At 36.3% G+C, this 19,242-nt stretch overlaps 1 pseudogene; it reads right to left on the minus strand.

Moving 5' to 3' along the window:
• The window catches only part of LOC115417207 (very-long-chain 3-oxoacyl-CoA reductase-B-like), a 158,651-nt pseudogene that overhangs the window by 31,617 nt on the left and 107,792 nt on the right, over window positions 1-19,242 (minus strand).

Consider the following 19,242-nt stretch of genomic DNA (forward strand, 5'->3'; position numbering starts at 1 on the left):
GGATGAACTCCTCCCCCTGTGGATTATCTGTGTATTGCATGTATCAAATTGTATACATCAGGTTTTCAATAAAACAAAATCACCCTGATCATGTAGAGGCTTCAAACTCATGTATCAAATACGGTACGTTTGGTGTTATAGGGTTAATGGTTAACAAATTACATTATAAACCTTTACTTTGTGACTAGTGAATAGGAAGAAGGAGAGGATGGAGTGAAGTGACAGATGGTCTATCTTCTCATTTAGTCAATACTCATAGCTACATGGAGAATGTTACTCAACCAGTTTTGGAATGGAAAAGCACCGCCTATGCTGGAGTTTATGTGAAAGACAACAGCTAGCCAGTGCAGTATTAGTGTACTGGTGTAAACTAGTGGACAGAAGAACCATGACGCCTCTCATTGGTTTCTGAACTGCCTTTGGTGCTAGGAGTTTAGGATTTTTTTTAGAAACAGAGGTAAACCATTTTTGGATGAAAGGGTGGAGCAACTGGTGCATGACGGTCAGAACTGTCTTTGAGGAGGCTATTATCGTACTAATGCTAATTATTGCTATTTCATTCAGTTCATGGTGTTCATATTCATATACTGTAGTTCACGCTGAAATTATCTGTAGTGTGAAATATGCACACATTTGTATTTAGACAGTTTATGTTTGTATATTTACAGTTCAAATGCTGCTGGAATACAGAGAATAAGTTTGATAATAAGGGTTGGATCTGCTGTGCGTCACCTTCACCTCAGTGGGCCTTTCTGGAGTCTGACTGCTTCTGTGGTTATTCCTGATGTGCTATAAGGTCACCCTTGGAACTTTGGGAAGTGAATGAAATGTGTACGCTGCACTGTAGCATGTGAAGTTGGACAGTAAAGATTGAATGATTTCTTACTGTTTTTCTCAGTCGCTTTGGTACATTTCTCAAATCATCCTTGACATTTGCAAACAGTAAGTGCATTTCTCAAAACAATTCGTACAAATACTGAAACACCATGGATTACCTGTAAAAGCCAGTCTCTTGCTCAAAATCCTTAGTTCATCTCTCAAAAGTAAATATCTGTGTCAATGAACATGTCATAGAAACAGGGAGTTGGACGCTGAAAGTATGTAAGGTTTCACTTTTGTTGCATGCCAGTGTTATGTTAGTTATGGACTGCACCCCCACGTATATAACTGCACCCCCCCTCGTTTTTTTGACAAATCACACCCTTGTGCACAAGTGATGCAATGATGTGAGACTGAACAAGTAGTTTTGAGAATTTTAATTCTGATCTGAGAAATGTACCAAAGCCACTGAGGATAAGCTATAAATGAACCAGTCTCCCTTCTGCTACTTATTTTTATCGAAAGCCTACACATATGATGTTAGTGTAACCTAATAACTCCAATTTCAAAAACTCCAACTAGCATTACACTTGTACATTTTTCAGAACTGGCTTCAGTTTGGATCCAAAGTCTTCACCCCTATAATGAGTAGGTGGCTATGATAAGACTGGATTAAAAAAACAAAAACAAAACATAGACGTTACAATCTGTCATTTTAACTTTGATTTCCTTTAAGGCTCCACCAAGGAACATAATCAGTGAAAAAGAAATCTCATAGATAGATAGATAGAGTTCAGACTTTGAAACGTTGTGTCTGGTGTAAGCGCAGTGACAGACTCATTCTCTCCTGCTGCTTCGTTTATCACTGTACACCATGTGAACATCTGGTATTTCATCCAAACTTAAAAGGAGCCGAAAAAGATTAATTGTTTTTCTCTTTTGAAACTAGAAAAGCAGCAAATCAGGGCAAGCGGAGTGTTTAGTTTGATGAGTGACTTAAAGAAAACATCAGTCAGAGTCGTTGACAATAACTTTCCCATATTGTCGACGGTACATTCATAGATAATCAGATAATTGATGGACTCACCAGCGCTTTATCGGTCTGACACTAAAATCTCCATCTAGTACCACGTATCATATAACAGGGTAGAAGCAGGACTACACAGAGGGGCTAATTGGTGTTTTTTTTTTTTTTTTTCATGAGGTTCTATTAAATCCACCCTCTGACCTGTTTCACCAGAGCTCTAATAGTGTAGACATGTGTAATAGGGTGGGGGGGGTTATGATATAGTATCTGGCCCCTGTGTTGCCCCTGGTCAGTTTGTTTGCCTAAAAATAGTAGCATGTGTGCCACTGCAACAATACTAAATCATCTGCAATCCTCTTCATCTACCTGCCTGGAGAACAGTTTCATCTCCACAGCAACGATAGTCATGTTTCTTTTTTTTTTTTTTTTTTTTTTAAATTCGCTTTTTATTGAAAAATTCAGATTTTCTGTTTTTCACATTGAAAAAAACAAACATACAAACTATGCACATCCAGAGAGTGGGTGTAAAAAAAAAAAAAAAAAAAACATTTCCAGCAGCTCATCATGGTCCTGGCATACAGGATGTCAAAGTAAAGAATCGATGCATAAATAAAGATAAACAAAAACACAAAACATATTTCCTTCAGAGGATTTTTGGGTTCATATTCATGCATTCATCTCAGCAAAATCAGATCTCAAAGGCTTCACATATCTCACCCATCGCTCCCAGTGTTGCACAAAAACATCCATCTTCAAATTTACTGTGAAGGTTATCTTTCCATCCCATAAATTCCCATGCTTATGTTTATCCAATTATTTATTGTTGGTTCTTCTGGTGTCATCCATTGTTTAGTTATTGCCTTTTTTCCTGCAGCAGTAATATGCTGAAATGCATCCCAAATATGTTGTTTTGAAATCAAAAGGTAAGTAGGTGTTAAGAATGATGTCTGTGGCTTTATGTATTTCTTTCCAAAAATGATTAATTTTGGGCATTTCCAGAATATGACAGTCATTGTCTATTTCCAAAAGCTAGAGTAATGAAACATATATAAGATGGTACAAACTATGTGTCAGCACCTATTATGACAGTCTTAAACTTTTAGGTTCATCTAACACAGAGCTGTCAAATTCATTTTAGTTCAGTTCCACATTCAGCTCAATTTAATCTGCAGTGGAGCCAACCAGCAAAATAATAACACAATAATATAGAAATAATGTCAACTCCAAAATTTTCTCTATGTATTAGAATAAATAAAATTAAACAATAAAAAGTTTACATCTACAAACTATCCTTTCAAACAATGTGAAAAACATGAACAAATTCAAAAAATAAGTGTAATTTTAACAATATTCTGCCTCAGTTTATCGTTTTCACGTGTTCATTATAACTTATAGATCACAGTGGGTCTACAAATACACAAAATATTTAATATCAGGCGGAATATTTTTTATTTTATATTGTACGTACTTCTCTTAAAACATTTCAGATTGTTCATATTGTTCAGGTTATTCACATTTTTTGTGAAATTATGCTTTGTTTTAGTGTAACATGAAAATATTACATTTACAAGGAAAGAAATTTGGAGTTGTGAGTATTTATAGCAGTGGTTTCAACCTTTTTTGGCTCATGACCCCATTTTAACATCACAAATTTCTGGCGACCCCAGACATGAACAAGAAAGCACTCGGAGAGCGCAGACCTCCGCCAACACAGATCGCCATCGCCATTTTTTAAACTAAATAGAGTAGACTGACATGTCATTGTTTCTAAAAAAGAGTTTTTCTGAACTTAAAAAAAGAAGAAGAAGAAGCCAAAAACTGAGAGTATACCCACTTCCCAGGGACCAGTACCACAGCTGAGGTTTCGGACAGCTGGGCTTGTGAGTCAAATTCATTCTCACTCGTTTGTAAAAGATGAGAACGTAGACTGATTATACTTAAGGACCAAACCCACAAAACTGAATAACTCCAGCTAATTCTGTAGGGAACTGCCAAGTGTTTGCACCCGCCATGTTCTGGACGAACTCACAAAAGATGCCTGCCCAAAATACGTTTGTAACTCTTTAAGACCTGACGTGTCCTCGCTGACACACCCTGTGCACAGGCAGCTTGGATGGCTGTAACTCCTTCACTGTTGTGCTGCAAAAATCTAAATCTTATCAAGTGTATTTTCTCACTTCTAGTCCAAATATCTCATCACACTTAAAGTAAGACATAATCATCTAAAGAGCAACTTTTCAGTGAGACATAAAAACTTATTTTTAGACAATAGATCTTGAACATTCCAGTTCCAGTGACAGATTTTTTTTTTTTTGCTTGAATTAAGCAAAAAAAAAAAAAAAAAAATCTTCAATTAAGCAAAAAACTCAAAAAATTATCTTGGTAAGATTTCTTGAAATAAGATTTTCAGATGATTATGTCTTATTTTAAGTGTGATGAGATATTTTGACTAGAAATGAGGAAAAATACACTTAGTAAGATTTTGTTTTTTGCAGTGTGAGCAACTGGAACAATTCCAGCGGTTTCTGAAACCAGACGTTGTGCTTTATGGGTTTTATTGGGTCATTATGGTCATTTCACTCATGCTTGTACTAGAAGCTGGAGGAAGCTGTTTTAGCAGAATTATAAGTTTGGTAAATTGTAAATGATTGCTAGATTTTGAAAGATCTGGGGAAAAAAAATGCTCTAGAAAAACTGCCAAACAGACTCACTCACAACATATTTTCTAACCTTTTTATAGTCAAACTTAGAAAAAAAGTCCAGGCAGATCATTTTAGGCTGAGGGTTTAAAGCAGGGCTGTCAGACTCATTTTAGTTCAGTTCCACATTCACCCCATTATGAGCCCAAGTGGGCCAGACCAGTGAAAGAATAACAGTGAATAAAGAAAAACGACATTTTGATGTTTACATCTACAACGTTTCCTTAAAAATCTGAACAACATGAACAACTTGAAATGTCTTCAGAAAAAAAAAAGTGCAATTTTAACCATATCCTGCCTCACTTTATCAGTTTATCATTTGCACATGTGCATTACAATTTATACCACTACGGAAGCATTTTGCATTCACATGAAAATAAAATTCGGCTCTGTTTTTCCGAATTAACAAGGTAATCTCATAATTATGAGAAAATAAGTTTAAAAAAAATTCGTCTCTGTTTTTCTGAATTGACAAGATACTGTTTTCTGAAAAACTTTAAATTCGGCTCTGTTTTTATGAGATAATTATCTTGTTAAATCAGAAAACAGAGCCGAATTTTATTTTTGTGTGAATGCAATATGCCTCCTTACATTACAATTACAAATACGCAAAACATTTAACATCAAGCAGAATATTGGTCAAACTGCATTTACTTCTCTTAAGACATTTCAGGTTGTTCATATTTGTTTGGGTTTTTCACATTTTTTGTAAAAGGACATTTTTTCATAGAAACATTTTCATGTAATTTCACTTTTTTTTTTTTTTTTTTTTTTTTTTTTTACACTAAAACAAAGATGAACTCTGCAGTTGTCATTATATACAGGTTATTATGACAGTATTTTACTGTTCTGACCTGACTGAGGTCTGACTGGTCTGTATGTGGAACCTGAATTAAAATGATTTTAACATCTTTGATGGTAATATCTTCAGTGTAATTTTTGCATTTCACAAATTCATCCCATGGGTCAGACTGGACCCTTTGGCGGGCCAGATTTGGACCCCGCCGCATGTTTGACACCTGTGATTTAAAGGGTTAAAGTTTTCATCTGAGTTCAATCTGTGTTTGTTTTGCAAGCGTTTGTTTCTAGTGTTTCTGGTATTTCTGTGCATCGCAACACACAGACTTTTACAAAGAGAAAACAGCGAAAATCTCAAATTGCGTTTCTTTAATTAGCTAATGAGATATGGGAGATTTCACAGAAACATTAGCATTGCAGTTCTATTTGGTGTCGCTGTTTGCTGTGTGTCACAGCATCTGTAAACTCACATAAAGGCTGTGCACCAGCAGTACCGTCATTACCAAAACATGAGTCAGGATTTGGTGGTCCTTAAAGTTGTGTTTTCTGCAGCGGTCACTTTGTACGCACTTAAAAAGACACTCTGAATTAATGCCTCCAGCCACATTATGTGTAGCAATTTGTGCTAATCTTCTGCGAATTAAATAGTTTTTGTAATGAGGCTTATTTGCACAGAGAGGGCTGATTCTGTGCCAAATGTATGAAAATTCCTTAATTTAAAGATGCAACATTGATGCTATGTCCTTGGCAGAGCAGTTTGTTATGAATTTCACTCTTCATGGATGTTTAGTGAATGACACGCTATATTTTTATCTCATTTGCACTGGTTTTGTATCCAACATGGAATCTGTTTTTTTTTTTTAATAGAATTTATATAGAGCAGAAGATGTTCTGAAAGCCAATAAAATATCACATCTCTCTCTCTCTCTCTCTCCTCTCTCTCTCTCTCTCTCTTTCTACTTCAGTGTGAGAATTCAGCAGACTACATTTGGAGTCACTGGGTTACAGCGTTTAAACAATAGCTTCACTGACACAATTCTTTTGCCTGAAATAAACCGATAGAGTTTCCAGTTAAAATATGAAAATGAGTTCAGAATGATGTGTCTGAGAATGAGAGGTGATTCCCAACCACTTTAATTTGTGTGATATTATATCGTTATGAGTGTGCCATGCTGCATCTATACTGTCATTTCCCAGTTGAGATACATAAAATCTATCTATCTATCTATCTATCTATCTATCTATCTATCTACTACTATCTATCTATCTATCTATCTATCTATCTATCTATCTATCTATCTATCTATCTATCTATCTATCTATCTATCTATCATATCTATCTATCTATCTATCTATCTATCTATCTATCTATCTATCTATCTATCTATCTATCTATCTATCTATCTATCTATCTATCTATCTATCTATCTCTCTATCTATCTACTATCTATCTATCTATCTATCTAGGAGAAGAATGTGGAGCACCAGTGACATGTAAAGCTTATGAATATAATGATACATTTCTGGGCGATCACATCATCTGTACCAAATCCAGTGTGTATTCTATGTGTTATTTTACCTGGACATGGACTGTAGATGTAGAGGATGTAGATCAGACATGCAGGCTGCAGAGTCTTATTGCTGGTGAACAGGCTGACCTGATATCTTTAGGTCTATTATTGCCCCCAGTTTGCATTACTGCTGGTATGAATAGTTTTCAGGCCAAATATATGTAGGCAAGTATTTTGTCCTTTTATTTTGTTATTTATTCATCACACTCCTGCTCTGTTAAGGCCTTTTATTTCATTTATTTTATTTTACCTTTATTTAACCTGGTAGGTTAGTTGAGAACTGATTCTCATTTTCAATAACGACCTGGACGTATAGAGATGAACAACGGAACACTCAACATTCACACCTATGGGCAGTTTAGACAAACCCATAAAGACCCAAACATCCATCACCGACCAAAAACAGCTACTGATCTGTTCTGTTTAATACCTGTTGATCCACTAATCCACTAATCCTTTTATCATGCTTTTAGATGGAAAGCACTTTGGGCTTCTTTATGTTGTTGTAAAGTGCTATATAAATAAACTTTGATTTGATAATCCTATTAATACATGTAAATAATTGGTGTAAAATACAGTGGTAACACTTTATAATAAGTACACACTAGGAAGCATTAATAAATACTGAATTCATCATTTATAAAACATATTCTGACATGAATACTCATTAGTATATGGTTTATCAGCACAGGTATAAATGTTTTACTCATCATTAATAAGTTCATCTACATTGTGCTTAATGATTGTATTTCATACTTTATAAATTATGGATTCAGCATTTAAACATTTAGTGTTGCATCACTTCCAAACCAGTTGTGATGTGCATTTCTGCTCACACATACACTATTCACACATGCACTAATGGTGAGTGAGTATGTTAGTGTGTATTTTATACTAACTCACACATTTCTTTTCCAGTAGATGTCCTATAAACAGTTATTAAAACAGGAATTCATTCTTTCAGGTAGTTCTAAAGCACTAACTACTCATTAATTCAGTCTGTGGTGTGAGCTCATCTAAAGTGTGCACTATCTGTGACATTTAAAGCATTTACAAATGAGATTTAAAGGGTGGCAACGCCTAAAAACTCACAGAAGTCTGAATTCTAACAAAGGAAAGACACAGCACATGGGATTATTAAAACAAACTGCATGACTGAATGATGAAGGATTATGGATGATGAGTAAAACATTTATAACTGTGCTTATAAAACATATATTAATGAGTATTCATGTCAGAAATATGCTTTATAAATGATGAATTCAGTATTTATTAATGCTGAACTAATGCTTCATAGTGTGGACTTATTATAAAGTGTTACCAATACAAATCTTCATCTTTTCATGGTCATCAGATATGAGCCATTTGGACGTTCAGAGGCTCCGTGGTTACCATGGAAACACTGTCATCCTCTAAAACAGTGATTCACCAGTAAAACCCATGGAGTTGGATCAATGACAGTGGATGGACACACTGGGTTTATGTTCAGTTAATGACAGGTTTTACTGAAAAAGTCACTTTTTCAGTGGTTTTCCCTGTATTTGATTGAATTATCCTCACCTTATTACATGGCACACAGCGCACAAACATGTGGGAGAACATGTAAATATGTCCCAGTTTACACCTTTATGGAACAATGACCAGTTTATACCGGGCAGAAAAGATGGAGGATTTAAATTATGGAAAATGAACAGCATTCAGGCAATTAAAGATCTACATAGTGATGGAAAATTGCTTAGATTCAGTGATCTGTCTGAAAAATATAAAATTCCACCAAAGCATTTTTACAAATATTTACAGGTAAAAAGCTTTTTGTCATCTAGGTCTAAAGAAATTATGTGTACACCTAAACTATCATTAATTGAGCAAATGGGAAAACAGGGAGAGAAAGGCCTATTATCTAAATATTAAATCTGTTTCGGTCAAATTGTAAAGATTCAGCAATAGCTTTATTGACAGCATGAAGAAATGATATAGAAGAAGACCCAGATGAAGCCGACTGGAAGGAGGCCTGTTTGAAGGCCCAAAAACAAACTATAAACACACCACTGAAGTTACTACAGTTTAAATGGTTAACAAGGGTTTAAATAACCCTGAAAAACTCCACCAGATGTCCAGTCATATTCCTGATACATGCACTGAATGTCCAGAGAATGAAGGAACTCTGACTCACTGTCTGTGGGAATGTTCAAAGATACAGATTCTGGAAGGAGGTCATCAGTTGTATGTCTGAGGTGTTTAACAGTAAGATTCCATTTGGTTCTAAACTTTGTGTGCTGGGAATAAACCCTGAGGATTTCACACAGACTAAGAAACAAACTCAAGTGTTGGACTTTGGACTGGTCCATGCAGAACAGCAGAGTTATTGGACTGGAAGAGCATGGACGCTCCTTCTGTGAAGGAACGGATTAAAGAACGATCAGAGTGTACAGGACTGGAAAGACTGACTTATATGACCAAAGGAAAACTGGAGGAATTTGTACAGTTATGGGAACCATATATGGACATTATGGTATCTGGAAAATAGGGACATATCATACAAATTATCATTGTTTAATTTTATTTATTTATTTATTTATTTTTACTATCATGATTGCTGTATTTTAATTTTTTTTCCTACTATATGTACACAGTTTCATAAGAATATATGTATGTATTTTATATATTATTTATATATCATTTGGTGTAAGTCTACGTGGTGTGAATGGGTGTGTATGACTGGTTATGTTGTTTTGATTCATGTTTGTTATGTAAAACTTAAATACCAATTAAAATATTGTGAAAAAAAATAAATAAATAAATAAATAAATAAATAAATATATTTATTTATTTATTTTTATTTTTTTTCAGCTGTTCATATATCATACATAACATAACATAGGACCTTCATTTTCCACAGATCCATATAGGTAGCCCATATATAGCCCAGAAAATTTGTAATGATGAGTTTTTGTGTAATGAGTGGACAAAAGCAGCATTTTAGAAGTTCGCGATGGATAAATTTCAACTTTGTCATTCTCTGTAAAATGCAATTATAAATCTTCAGTAAATATTTTCACATTTCTTAGGACTATAGATTCCTGTGAAATGATTCTGAACATTTCAGACCTCTAGCTCTCGTTGTTCAGAAGTTATAGAAGCCTGAAAATAGACCAACATTTACAGTCTGAATTTTGGTTGCAATTTTCAGGTACCCCCTACCTACTTCGAATGGTCATAACTTTGGAACTATTTACAATTAAACCTTGACATTTTGGATTTTTCCATCATGTATAATGTACTAGAAGTATGTAAAAATGTGGAAAAATCTGAGAGGGTCAGGTGGAACCACTGGATGAAATTATATGGAATGATCCATACAGAGAAATTTTCCTTTGGGAACTGACACAAAGTAGCGCTGGGCCTTTATGGGTTCACCTACTACAGTAGTGCTTGTGTTTGGACGGTGAGAAGAAGGCAGAGTACTCAGAGAGAACCCACACAAGCATGGGAGAACATGTAAACTCCACAGGACCACTCCTCAGGTCCTTCTTGCTGTGCTACCCACTGCACCACCATAAGTCCAGCCTGTAGTCCAAGAACTCAGGAAGAAGGAGTGTAAATACTGTAAGCACATCCCTGCAGAGCCAAAACTAATCCCTGATGGTTGTAAAACTGAAGACGATAAACACATTTCCATATCCTTTTACATTTCATTTCATTACTGTATATATTTCATGTACTATGACGTGAATATATTTGAATAATACTGTGAAACAGCATGTAATGAACTTTGTGGGTCCTGCAGGACTCATGTGAAGTGCAGTCAAAAACTCTAAATTCAGTTACACACACACACACACACACACACACATTCCCCAAACACACAGTATGGGTAAACCATGTGCCCAAAATAGAATCTAATTTGATGCAATCTCTCGTGTGCCAATCAGTCTTGACAGCGAAGTGCCTGTATAGTGCAGGCTGTGTTTTCTGTTAACATCAAACGTCCTCCTATTCCATACCACAAGTTTCCTACCACTGGCTGAGTTTCCAATCTTTGCACTCTGCCGCTACGCTAAGTGAGTACTCTCTCACCAGGAAAAGATGCCTGTAGGGTGTGTTGTGAGTGTGTGTGTGTGTGTGTGTGTGTGTGCGCGTGTGTGTGTGTATATTGAGGGTGCATTTGTTTGTGTTGCACATGAGGGAGCATGCTCTCTTTCTCAAAAGACCTCCCAGTTAATGGAATTGTGTGTGTTGAATGTGAGACTAGACCAAGAAATGAGCCATAAGCAACCCCACGGGTATCACTTTTCTTTTCACTGAGCTGTGTGTGGATGAGACCAAATCTGAGCACCAAATAATGCCTTTGAGTGGTGGCAGTGAACGGCAGCCCTCTCATTTTCTATCAGAGCACATACAGTATGTGCTGTACAGACGGCATTGTTCTGATTGTTAGATACAGGGGCGGGCCTGGTGTCTCAGTAGCAGCACAGGCACCACTTTCACTAATCATGTTATACCCAGATAATCTAGGCCAGTGTTTCTTTTTTTTTTTTTTTTTTTACATTTATTTAGATTATTTTCAGAATTGTGTGTTGTATTAGGGTGGTCCAAAACATTTTTGAAGACTGCACTGTAAATCCTCCACCACTGCATGGACAGTTTTCCCTAAGGACACTGTCCTGTGTTCACTAGGGTGGTCCAAAACATTTTTTTCAGATTCTCTAGATTCAAACCCTGCATTTGATTCCATATCTGGCCAAATTACTTCAGTACAAATTTTATGTAAATTAATTAATATTCAGAGGTTGCACAGACAGGTGCAGATTGCTCTATATACTCTAACAGAACTAGCCAAATGAATAAGGCAGATTAGAACAATTTGTAATTTTATTCTCAAAATCAAACTGCAACTCGCATAAAATGTTCCTTAGAAAGTCCACTTTTCAGACTGAAAAGATGGGCATGCAACTTGAGAATGTCACTACAGTTCAGGTATTTCAGTAACTGCAGTGATAACCTGTTTAACCCTGACCATATTTTCAGGGGAAAAACGTCTAAACAGACAAACCCAAAGTAAAGATAAACAAAATAAGACAAAATAAGAATTCCTTCACAATAATAAGGTTCATATGGATGTTCTTGGTGTCTGTGGACATTTACAGACCTCACAGAATCTATTCCCATTGTCTAAAACATTGTATCTATTACTATGCCTGAGTAAACTGGAACAAACTAAAAAAGAAATTGGAATTTTTTGTCCTCGCCTGTTTTTTTTTTTTGGCTGGATTGACGATGATACGCATAAATTAATTGTTCGTGTTGGAGATTTTTAATAGCGTATATTTCACCCCACAAAGATTAAAAATCATGTTTAAAGATGAAAGTTTGCACTAAAATACACTTTTGATGTTCTTTTATTAACATTAGGGTCTAAACTTTGAGCAAAAATTGAAAAAAACATCCATTGTTCTGATTTATTATATATAGTAGATGAATATTAATATAATTTTTTCAGCCCGTGGGCGGGCTGATAGGGCTAAAGGGGTTTTTGATCACCGTTGTGTTTTGTGCAGTTTTTTCCGTATGTTTCCACACATTTATTGTTCATGTTTTGAGGAGAATAAAATGTGATTTCATAAGAAATGTTTTATTTTCTTCTTCATTTTTAGCCTACAGACTAGTCCACATAATGTACTGGGATGTTTTTGGTCCAATTCCACCAATTCAACACCTTTAAAATGGAATGTCAGTCATCACATGTAGCCTATTTAGTCATTCAAACACTGGTGTTTCAAAAGAACACAAAAACAGAACAGAGCCAGTCTGTTGAACGACTCTTTTCAGTGAACGACTCCTGATTGAACGACTCCCGATTGAACGACTCCCTTCAAAGAACCAACAGTCCCATCACTAGGACCCAGGGCTAAAATTACTTATTTCCTGGGTAAATAAAATAAATAAATAAATAAATAAACAGACATTCCACACATTCCAAGTGAACATAAAGGCCTCATACAAACAGTTAAAAGAAGCAATAAACATTCCAGATTCCATTCCTTCGTTAAATACATTGAGTTTTTTCTGTGCCCTCTCCTTGCACTACGCTCCATGGTGAATGCAGAACCTTGGTGAGGGTACGCACTCTATGTATTTCAAATTGAACTTCTATTTTAATCTTAGTACTCATAGTATGGGATAAAATACGTCACGTGCACTAAATGCACTAAATGCCACAATCAGCGCAATATGATCTCAAGTGGCCGATCAGAAAACAATAAGTGAAAAAAAAGAATTACATTATGAAAATGATAATATCTACAAAGTTTCCCTAAAAGCGTGAATAACATGAACAACCTGTAACCTGTAAGAGCAATTTTAACAAGTTTATCATTTCACAATGTTTATGCCTCAGTTTGTCGTTTACACATGTACATTACAACGTACAGATCACAGTGGATCTACAAACACAAAAATTCAATAACAGGCAGAATATTGATTAAATTACACTTATTTCTCTTAAGATGTTTCAGGTTGTTCCTATTTTGTTAGGTTATTCACATTTTTGTGAAAGGATAGTTTGTAAATGTAAATTTTTGTGTAATTTTACTTTTTTTTTTACATGAAAACAGTGGTTTCCAACCTTTTTAGGCTCGTGACCCCATTCTAACATCACAAATTTCTGGTGACCCCAGACATTCAAAACTGAGACATTTTTTTGCTAAAATTAATTTATTTTTCATCCTGTAATAGTTGTCTATACTATGTTGCAAATAAATGCTAATGTTAGACACATTTATTCTGTATAATGTGTGTTATTGTGGACGGAGGCAGTAAGTCCAGGTGTAGATTAAAGGGTCAGCATCTGTCCAGTCAGTCCAGCTGGGATTTACAAGGAGGACAATTAATACTGAACAAACAAGAACTGAAACTATGAATTATGAAAGAGCTGCAGCATCTGAAACTGACCACAGTGAACATTTGACACAAACAGAACCCCAGTGCTGCAGTTTCACAACCACAGTAGTTATCTTATCGGCTGACGGGCTGTAGGTTATTGTCGTCATGCAGGGTCCGGCGTCATCGTCTGTCGTCCGTTACAAAAATTTCAATTGTCTTCTTCTCAGAAACTACAATTCCGATTGACTTCAAACTTGGTATACAGCTTCTGTATGATGATGTCAACGCAAGGTATTGAAATTATTTGGATCCGGATCTGATTCTGGATTTGGTGCCACTTTGAAAAATGTTCCCATTTTAACAGATAGGAAGTGGATTGATCCAATAAATCAGTATCAGTGATATCAAGTGTGAATTTGAATTTCTTACAGATCTGATTGGAAAAAGAGCAAAACATGGGCTATTTCTGTAATAGAATAAATACACAGAACTGGGGGAGAATAAATGGATCTGGATACATTTACCAAAGCTTTGAATTTGGCCGCTAAGATACAGGGCCATTGGTCCGATTTTTTATGTCTTTTTTGGATTGGGATTGTCTCTGTCAACTCACTATATATTTTTATTAGTAAGTTTTTATTTTATTTTCAGGGACGTGGGGTGCCAACCCCAAGGTTGAAAAACTGCATAAAAATGAAACAATATTTACAGTTGTCATTATTCAGGTTTTTATGTTATTGTTTTACTGGTTCAACCCACTGAAATCATGTTGGTCTGAATGTGGAACCTGAACTAAAATGATTTGGACATCCTTGATTGTTAATATGTTAATGTTTGACACCTGTCCTCTAGATGCACTCACCGCACTGTGGCTTTTTATTCTCAGTAAATCTGAATATTTTGTTTTGTTTTGTTTTTTTTTTGTTGAGTTTCAGTCGCTTTGACACGTAATGCAGATGATAACATTGCCTCTTTGACAGTGGCTCGATTACACAGTTGCTGTTTATGATTCTGCCTGATACAGATAAGTGACAACACGAGGAAATACAGTAAAATATGAATTGAAAAGTGTCACATTCATGTCAGCTGCTGCAGCGCTCTGTACAGCCACCGATGATATTCATGAATCACACAGGAGGAAAATCAGCAAAAGATGAGGCAGAGGACCAATTTCTTCACTGACAGAAGCTTCGGTGGAACATAAAGCTATGCAGGCACTAGACATTTCACTAAAGGGTTCAGCTGCAATCACAGACTGAGCCTTTTGTTCAAGCGCTCATTTCCAATGCATTTATATTGTCATGATTCCTTTGATTCAAAGTGATAAGTTCACAACCCAGTCTCTCCAGGTTGTTCAGTCATTTCAGATAACCATGAAAATCACAAACTGAAGTAGAACTGCAACACAGAGGTTCAGTGGAAGTGGGTGGAACACACAATTAAATGACAAATTGAAAACAAGCACTTCATCCAAACTGTCTGCTCCACAGCCCTGAATATCATAAAGTGATATCTGCAGTCGATGAGAGCTCATTTGTCCTTTAACAGCCAATAGAACAAATAACTGCAGGGACAACAGTAATTAGCTTTGCTAATGGATTAATCAACACCCTTTTGGGAGGCATTATTGTGAGGGAAGTGATGACATTCTTGTTGTGAAATTACATGGTAAACATTTCATCTGCAAGTGTGACGCCCTCAGAGAGCACCAGGACCCTATAAAAATGACAAGCTGCTTGTTGATGCCTATAAGCACATTTTACAGAAAAAATACACACAAAAAAACTGGGCTGTCAAGCAAGTAAACAAATGAATTTCAAACATTACACCACCATTTGTATCACTTAATAAAGTTATAATTAAAATTTTTAATTTTAATTACTGATCATGAACACAAAAAGACTAAAGATAATATGTTGTGTAATATGGTGGGGGCAGCCATGGTCTAGATGACTGGAGAGAGAGCTTGTGACTGAAGAGTTGCTGGTTCAATACTCTGGACTGGAGGAGAGTTGTGGCTGATGTGCCCTTGAGCAAAGTACTTAGGGCCGGATCTACTAAGGTCCCAGTTTGCGTGTACTAATTTGCTTGTGCAGTCTAGAATTTTACATGTGGGGTGTGACCCTGGTTTGCAGGTGATTTACTCAGATTACTTGTGCAAATTACAACAGGTGCAAAGTCTTGCAGACCGCCCTGTTTAAATGAGAGTTTAGTGTGAGCTACTGGAGAAAATACACTGTGAAAACTGCAGTGGGATAAACCAGCACTAATGGAACATAGACTGAATGAACCAGACGCAAGAATGTGACGTTTTGTCACAGAAGGTATTGCACGACTCATTTATTCATTTATTTTTCATTTTAAAGGTGTGTGTGTGTGTATGTGTGTGTGTGTGTGTGTGCACCTGTGTGTGTGTGTGTAGGTGTGTGTGTGTGTGTGTGTGGGGGGGACGTCTCAATTCTTTTTTCTTCCGTCTCTCCAAAAATGTTCCCACAAGGGTGAAAAATGTGTTCTCTGCGTCTGTTTTCATCATGTCTTTGTCTCCTCTCCACTTCCACATGTGCACTTCCACATCCAAACCGTTTGCTCCTCCTTTTCAGACGTGTTAAATACAGGCTCAGTTTCTATCAACAAAATTGCTTTCAGGTTTGATAAATGACTTTGCGTGTGCTAAATTAATATATTTATATTTTCTCCTCCCAGCACATGCACAACTGTGTGTAAAGGCCCATATTTCATATTCCTTGTGTCAGATGTACTAACTGGATGCAGATGCGCTCTTTTGCACCTTTGAAAAACCCAACCCTTAGTGTCACTGTTAGTAAATCAGTTTGTACATTTTTTTGCGTGTACAATGAGTTTGCACACGTTTTATACATGCAAACCTTTGATAGGTCCGGCCCTTAACCCCCCATTTGCTCCTCAGGCGCCTGATATGGCAAGCCCACCACTCCTAGTGTGCAGTGTGTGTGATGTATGATCTAGTGATGGGTTAAAGGCAGAAGACAAACTTCAGTGTGTGGTGCATGTTTACGTGTGTGACAAAAACTACTACTGACAAAAGAAAGATTCTATTCTATGTTCAAGGATGAGCTTATCGAAGATTTTTTCAGTGTTTTCCTGTAATAATAGTTTCAAAATGTCAGAAAGAAGTGAGAAGAAATAAGTACAACATGCGTTTCAGAGCAGCTTTCCTCATCTGGTCAGAACATGTCTGAATAGAAGGACATCAGTCTTTTCTCAGACCCTGGGAGTGAACACGTGTCTGTTCTTGTGGCATACGTCTGCTGCAGGCCTTTAGACCAGGGGTTCTCAAATGGGGGGTACGCGTACCCCTGGAGGTATGTGAAGGCATTCCAGGGGGTACGTGAGATTTTAAAATATATTTAAAAAGTTGCATCCATGCAAAAATCCTTTAAAAATAATTATTAATGAAATATTTCAGGAAATATACAAGTTCATAAAATGAATTTTATTTTCAGTCGGCTATTCAGTTTTTCGTCCTCCCTAAAACCCAGAGTCTCCCCCCAGACCAGAATGGTTCCACCCAACCTGTCATATGCCACCTAGCATCACCTGTCATCACTTGAAAACTCAAACAATGGAGTGGTGGTGAAGCGGAATTCTTTTGAAAACACAGAGGGACAAGTGGTAAAGAAGGCCACGCCGAACCGGCAAAATTCCACTGTGTCTGGAAGATGATGTTTTATTTTGGATTTGTTTGTTAATCTCCTACGACCAGAAACTACACGGTGAATTGTTAGAACACTATAACATATCTGCATTTGACAGTGTTGATTAAGACATGGATGGATGCATAGAAACAGCAGAAGTCTTTGGAATCCTGTGAAGAAAAATGAGGCTGACAACAGACCAGATGGTGCAGCTGTATGTTTACATGAATAACCAAATGCAAGGCTATGAGCAAATAAAAAAAAAAAAAAAAAGAAAAAGAGGTTCAGGTCTCTCACTGGCCCTCTCTTTTCAGAAGCGTGTGTGTAAACATATATAATATATAATAAATAAGGTCTTATCCTTGACTCCTGAAACAACCAAGCAGATATACAGTCGCAGAAAAAAATATTAAACCACCCTTGTTTTCTTCAATTTCTTCATTTCTTTCTTCATTTAATGTCTGGTCCAACCTAAAGGTCCATTGTTCGGACAAATATAACGATACCACCAAAAGTAGCTCAAAGTAGTTTAATTTCAGAGCTGATATCTATTCATTTTCCATGGTTTTCTAAATAATAACCAAAAATCACTTCAGTTCTTACATCAATATCTAGTCAGAGCTGTCAAACTCATGTTAGTTCAGTTCCACATTCAGCTAAATTTGATCTGCAGTGGACCCAGCCAGTGAAATAATAACAGAATAATACATAAATAATGTCAACTCCAAACTTTTCTCTATGTGTTAGAGCGAAAAAAGTAAATTTACATTATGAACAGGTTTCCATCTTACAAACTATCCTTTCAAAAGGTGGAATAACATGAACAAACTGAAAAATCAGTGTAATTTTAACACTATTCTGCCTCAGTTTATCATTTTCACACGTACATATAACGTACCACATCACAGTGATCTACAAACACACAAACATTTAGTATCAGGCAGAATCTTGTCAAAATTGCACTTAATTCTTTAAGACCTTTCAGGTTATTCACATTTTTTGCAAAATTATACGTTGTTTTAGTGTAAATACATGAAATATTTACATTTACAAAGAGAAAGATTTGGAGTTGTCATTATTTCTATGTATTCTGATAGTATTTGACTGGTCCTGCCCACTGAGACTGATTGTTCTGAATGTGGAACCTGAACTAAAAGGATTGTTCATATTTTAGTGTAATTTTTGCATTCATAGATTCGTCCCCAGGGCCGGACTGGACCCTTTGGTGGGCCAGATTCGACCCGGGACGCATGTTGGACACCTGTGCTCTACGTCATTGTACTGACAAACACAGTGTTTTATTCATTCCATGTTTTCTTTTCTGTCTGTTTTAGTCACATGACACACACAGGAGTTAGGACTGGACTGCATGACCATTGTTTTGGATGACTTTTGATGGTCGTATAATCTTTTCCGTGATTAGTTTTTGGTGCTCTAAAAGTATTTGTATAGGCGGTGTGTGTGTGTGGTGTGTAATGTCCAAATATTAATGGATCTCTCCTCTTTGGTGATTCTTCAGAACCAACTACTGGATTCCATAAATCTCCTACTTGTTTGTTGCTCAATTTATTAAAAAGGCATATCATTTAATTATCTCCTTGTCTGGCTGGCGTAGCGCATATTTATCTGGCAAAACCTGAATGATTATGGCTGAAATGCAAACAGGACTGTAGCAGCGTGACACCTAAACAGATGACTGCAGTGGAAATCACTACGTAGAGGTAAAACAGAATCTGGTCTTATTGGTCTTTAGAACAGATTCCTCTTTTACA

Source organism: Sphaeramia orbicularis, chromosome 3, assembly GCF_902148855.1.
Source record: "Sphaeramia orbicularis chromosome 3, fSphaOr1.1, whole genome shotgun sequence".
Taxonomy (NCBI): Eukaryota; Metazoa; Chordata; class Actinopteri; order Kurtiformes; family Apogonidae; genus Sphaeramia; species Sphaeramia orbicularis.